The following is a 6262-nucleotide window of genomic DNA, read 5'->3' on the forward strand; positions in this document are numbered from 1 at the left end:
TGAATAGGAGGGGAAAAAGGATGTACAACACTGAATTTGAAAGAGAAGTGGCTAGACTTTCACCTTTATGTATTAGTTCTTTGCCATTCACTTAACTCCATAACATCAAAGTAGAGTCTGGAAATGTTACTACAGTCAATGTCTAGCTATTAGTGAAGAGACTTTACCATCCATTTCCTGATCCACATTTTAAATATCCGGTTCACATACTGCCTGCTCAACATAGCCCTCTTATATTGCTAAACTGCCAACTCAACATTCTAGAATTACTTGGAACAAGAGCCTCTGAGGCTGTCTGCAGAGGGTTATCTTGCCAGTGTGGATTGAAATAGAAACATCTTTGTATTGTGATAGCACCATTTCCTAGGCAGAGAAATTTGAGCTTTATAAGAATGAAAAGAGAGACCTGAGCATTAGCAAACAAGCGTTGCTCTCTGTTCTTGACTGCATATGTAAAGTTATATGATGCTTCAACTTCCTGTCACCTGGAATCCTACAATGATGGCATGTAACCTGAACTTATAAGCCAACTAAACCCCCTTTCCTTTAAGTTACATTTGTCAAGGTATTTACTACCTTCCCAGAGCACATACCCTACTCCTTATGCCCCCCCTCCCCTGCCCTGATATCCCAGGTAGCTATGTAACCACTGTCTGCAGTAGAGAAAGGCTACAATAGTGATAGGGAGAGGGGTGATATGTATTCTAAATGAATTACATTAAGTCATGAATTCTGAAAGACAAGGTAACAGGAGGGCACCTTCATTCACACTTGAACATTCTCGTAACTTCATACTGAACCAAGTTTTCCATTCTTGGAATTTCTTCACCAACTAGATTTTCCTATGACAGAGAGATGACAATCATTCACATTGCATGCACTAATCGCTAATTTGAGACTGATTTCCATAGAGCAATATTTGCACTACTAAATGCTTGATAAACACCATCATCCTTTTGAACTGAAATAGTCCAAAATGGTGACATAGGTTGAATTAATCATTTAAAATAATGGTGTGATCACTGTTCTTTAGTCTTTTATTTGAAAGCAGTTACAGTGATATTTATTGGACAATCCTGAGGTCTGTTCAAGCTAATTTTACCCATTTGCCCATTCAAATAAAGGGAGGTAAAAGTATTTCTTCTGGGGAACTGCTTAAAACATCAGTAGGTTAACTTCCCATCCATCTTCCATGAGAAAATTGCATATTCCATTTAGGAAGCTGCAGCTCAAAGATCTAGAGATTTAAACTAATCCTGATTTGAAATTTTCAGCTATGACCCCAGAAATCTGCCTCAAAATGTCTCGCCTTGATAGCTGAAAGGAATATCCAGGATAAGAACTTATTCCAGCAGTGAGGATTACCCACAGCTTCTGCCTGGTGTTAGAAGCAGTGACTTGCTCCTGTCAACTCTTCTGTCTCTGTATGTTTCAGACTCTATAGAAATTGTGAGTCCTGGGCACTTTTTTCTCCTTCCTTCCCCTCTCTTTCTACAACTTTAAATAGATTGAACTTATTAAATAATAACTTGACTCACTTCCATTTTTTTTTATATGACGAATAACAGAGAAAACAGGTTTCCCCGTGCTATGTCAGGAAAAAAGAATCTTCAGTTATCCAGACAGTTAAATTATCATATTATAGGCAGATTTTAGAAGTATATAGTCTATACATATGCATACAAGCATAATATGTGTATGTAAAATATTATATATAATATATATATATATATATAGAGAGAGAGAGAGAGAGAGAGAGAGACCATGTATTGCCTTGATAGAAAAATAAAGAAGTCTGTTCATGTTCCCAATTTAGAAAGCAGTACTCTATAAGCACTTGATGCCACCACGAATGTATGATTTAGTCAATTTAGTGAGAAAAACAGTCAAAGAAAATATTTGACACCATATAGATTAAATGATTGAATGATGGGGTGAATAACTGAAGTTTCCAATTGACATATTGTCCTATCATAGGACTGATCCCTTAGCAACAAGCTAAAAGTAGATCTTTCTGCTGCTTGCTAAGTATGTATGTTAATGTTAATTTTCTGAAATTCTGCATATTATCATAGTTGTTTAAACAAATTTGCAATTATGTCTTTAATCTATATAATTATTTCAAATAATTATCTAAAATGAAATGTCTATATATGGAGTATTGATGTAAAACTTTGCAAAGACCCTTGATATATATCAATGAGGGTCATAGAGTTCTAGTCTCAGGACACCATCACTGCCTAACCTAACCCATCATTATGTCCACATCTGTGACACCGGTGTGGTCAGGGTGTGGGCGGGGTGGATGTCTCACTACATATGAGCTCCACTTTCCTGGTAATATATTGACATGGTTATCCATACTTCCTGCCTTCAAGATTTCACCCTCCCCCATTTAATGTATTGCATACTTTTCATCCATCTGAGGTTAGCAATAATTGTTGCATTGTTGGATGCAACGGCTTTTGCTAAGAATTTCTATGGTTGCCATTCAAAAATATTTGACTGTTTAGAGAGGGCTATTCTTGACATTTTGAATTCTTAATTTTATGGACTTCAATCCTTTAGTTTTCCTCAATCCTTGCCTGTCTTTCTCAGTAGATTCCACTTCCTTCACTGGAAACTGTTCCTTAAGAGATTATCAGAAGACAATATCTCAAATACTTGAAATCTTAAAAAGTTGAATTTAGTGAAATCGGCAGTAAAAATGGTTATTATCCGGGCTAAGGGTTGATGACATGATAGATATTGGTTAAATAATAAAAACTTCCAGCTATAAGATGAAAGGCCTTATGGTCAAATAATAAAAACTTCTAGCTATAAGATGAAAGGCTTTAAAGCTATACTGTACATTGATGATAATAAAGAATACTGGAAAATGTATGAAAGAACATGTATTAAGTTCTCACTACAGAGAAAGAACTGAAGTCTATATGAGGTGACAAATGGGCATAGGCCCACTGGTGAGAACAAATATGTAAGATATATGCACATATGAACACTAAATTTCACACCTTTAATATATACAACCCTTTATTTGTTATAGTTTAATTAAATTAAAAACAAAGTATATGTCACAAAAAGTCTTATTCTTTAATTTTTTCCCTCTGCACACACACATTTTCCTTAATAAACTAGTCACAGCCACTTGCAGGGGTGAAATCAATTTCATATAAACCTCTAACAGAGATCTCTGCCCAAAATACTGTTGAAAATTTGAACTGCCTGTACTCTATTGTTATCTGGATCATTAAGACACTTCACATTCATAGTGTCACAAATAATTCTTTTTTCTCTTATGTCTACTGTCTTACTTGCAAAGAGGAAATAGATATTGATACTATTTATATTTTATGCCCTTTTGTAAACTCACTATACTATAATAAGCTCACAAATTAAAATATCACACAGCCAGAAAAAAAGCTGCTTCTCCAATAGTTTCTCAGTCCCAACTCTGAATTTCATTGAACTTCTGTCTATACAGTCTCCAACATACAATGTACATATATTTATATGTAATCAGATGTGAATGGCATATAGCACAGCTTTTAAGACCAAGAGTGTACAACGTAACATGATTAAGAAGGATAAAATCAAGCAAAAGGACATATGAGACATGAAAAACATAGAAAGCTAATTGCTTTTCTAGTTTAAACTCAGTATTCTTTTCTTTTTGTGATGGACAATTTTATAAAAAAGTAATGATAGTGAAGGTATAAAACTCCCCCAAAATTTCACAGCTTCAGAATAGACATTCTAATTATGCTATTATGCATTTAATTTGGGGGAGGTACTACAGGGAACTAAGGAAAGCTGAGAGCAAGAGAAATAATCCTCCCTAAGGATGAGCCTCCTATTTGGTTACCCAATACCAAATGGTCAACCCTGAAACTATGTACATATAAGCAACACTAAATGGAATTACAAAATTGCATTTACATATTTAGGCCTAGGTAGGTAGGTAGGTGGGTGGATGGATGAATGGATAGATGTTACAATGACAGTTAAGGAAAAAGAGATCATGATTCTGAGAAGGAACAAAGGAGGGTAGCTGGAAATTTCAATAGATGAAAGTGAAGGATGATTGTGTAATTATATTTTAATTTAAAAACCATTAAAGTGAAATAATTAATGTGTGCTAAACTATTATTGTGTTATAACAACTTTATACATGATGACATTTAACCTGTATGACTACCTTTTATGGAAGCATAAACAATTTGATTACATTTTGTAAGGCAAAGAAAACCTAAGTAGCTTTCTAAGTTCATGGTTAGTAACAAATGTTGACTTTGACCTAAAGCAAATTAATTTTATAACGTACATTATAACATTGGATGAAGATAAATCTAGAAGGAGGGAAAAGGAAGGCACCATGTATAAACATTAGTTTGACAAAATTATTTAATTTATTGTACTCTTTGATTGTCTGTCTGCCAGTGCATTCAAACTGAATCTATTCAAAGAAAGAATATATTGCATTAATTAATTTGAAGTGACTTGTCTAGAGTATGTTGTGTGGTTTATTGTGGAACTTTCATTTTATTGCATTAGCCAATGAGTTGATTTAAGCTCTTGTTGGTAATCCACCATCTGAACAGATTCATCATTACTGCATTCAAAGAGCTCTTAGCAGGATAACTGTTCCTGAGGAGCCGATAGAGAATTAAAGAGACTCAGTGTGGATTCTTCTAAAGGCCTGGTTTGAATTGCCACTGGCTGGGGACCAGAGACAGACCAAGTTGGAAAGAACAGGACTGAATGTCAGAGGAAGCAGTGTGTGTGATGTAGTTGAAAAATGAGGATAGGAGAAGTTAGACTTCAAGATGCCAGCTCTACCTCCTGCCTGCCGGAATCATTTTCAGGTAGAGCAGAAACGAAGAATGGGCCCTGTCATAGCAGAGGAAAGGGAGCCATGCATCAGCAGCATCGAGCTGACATGCAACACTTGTGACCCAGTCATACAATCTTCAGAATATGTCACAGGAGCAGCCAGTGATCTGTGTCTTCTGAACAAGATAATGAGACTCTATCCAGGAGATTGTGCCCTTGACCTTGGCTAACTGTGAATCAGATTATAAACCATCAGGGTTTTAAATTCTGCATTGCACCATACCAACTGTGTTTGCAGTTACAAAACTCCTTCATGAATTGCTTTGCATTCAACTCCTACAGGAGGTACAGATCTGCAGCTGCTCAAAGCTGGTTGTCCCACTTAGATATATGGAAACTGAATGAATGCTAGCTATCCTGATGGTCAGAGCTATGACTTCACCACAAATTCACTTTAGAAAATCATTTTCTATCTTCAAAAACAGTGTTTCTTTGTGCACTTTTCCATCTCAACATCTTGAATCTAGGATCTTGAATCTAGCAAGTTGATGCTACAGCAGTAGTGATAGTCTAAACCATACCACTGCTTTATTTATTTATTTTTATTTTATGTGTGTATGTTGCCTGCATGTATGTATTTGCACTGTGAGGGTTGCAATTTGACTATATCTGGAATGAATTACAGTCCAGAAACAGAGAGCACAGCTGTAAGAGATTTTGAAATGGGCCAATTGACTTCTAGTCTGGACTTTTGAGGCAGGAAGGCACAGGTCTTTGATCTAGATCTTGAGGCAGGAAAGCATGCCTTTAACCTGGGCCATACCTTCTGCTGGTAGCCTATGTAAGGAGTGGTGTGTGTGTGTGTGTGTGTGTGTGTGAATGAGTTCTTAACTGATCTATGTAATAGAAACACGGAGTCAGATATAGAGGAAAATACTGAGAGATTACAGAAATGGAGCAAGCCAAAGCCATATCCTACTTCTTTAGCATCTGAGCAGACAAGAGTGCAAGTTCCTATTTCTTCCTGCTTATATCCAGATCCAGCTATCTCACTTCCTGTCTGTGTGTATAGACCTCCAGACCTCTATGGTTAGCTAGTGGCAATCTCCATTCCCTGAACTTCAGACAGGCTTTATTTTTGCAAGCAAGATATAACCAAATGTGTTTATATGTGTGTGTGTGTGAGAGAGAGAGAGAGAGAGTCATCCCATAAGTTCTGTAACCCCAGATAACCCTGACTAATACATACACCATAAAATGGCATTAAATTCCCTAGGCATTTATGAGGGGCAGTGTGGGTTCTGGGAGCCAAACTGGAGTTCTTTGCAAAAGCAGCAAATGATCCTTCTGATAATGCATGTGTCCAGCATGCCCCCAACCTGAGTATCAATGATATTTATAACTGTTAGCTGAAGCTTCCAGAAAAAGA

This window comes from Phodopus roborovskii, unplaced genomic scaffold (assembly GCF_943737965.1).
Source record: "Phodopus roborovskii unplaced genomic scaffold, PHOROB, whole genome shotgun sequence".
Lineage (NCBI taxonomy): Eukaryota > Metazoa > Chordata > Mammalia > Rodentia > Cricetidae > Phodopus > Phodopus roborovskii.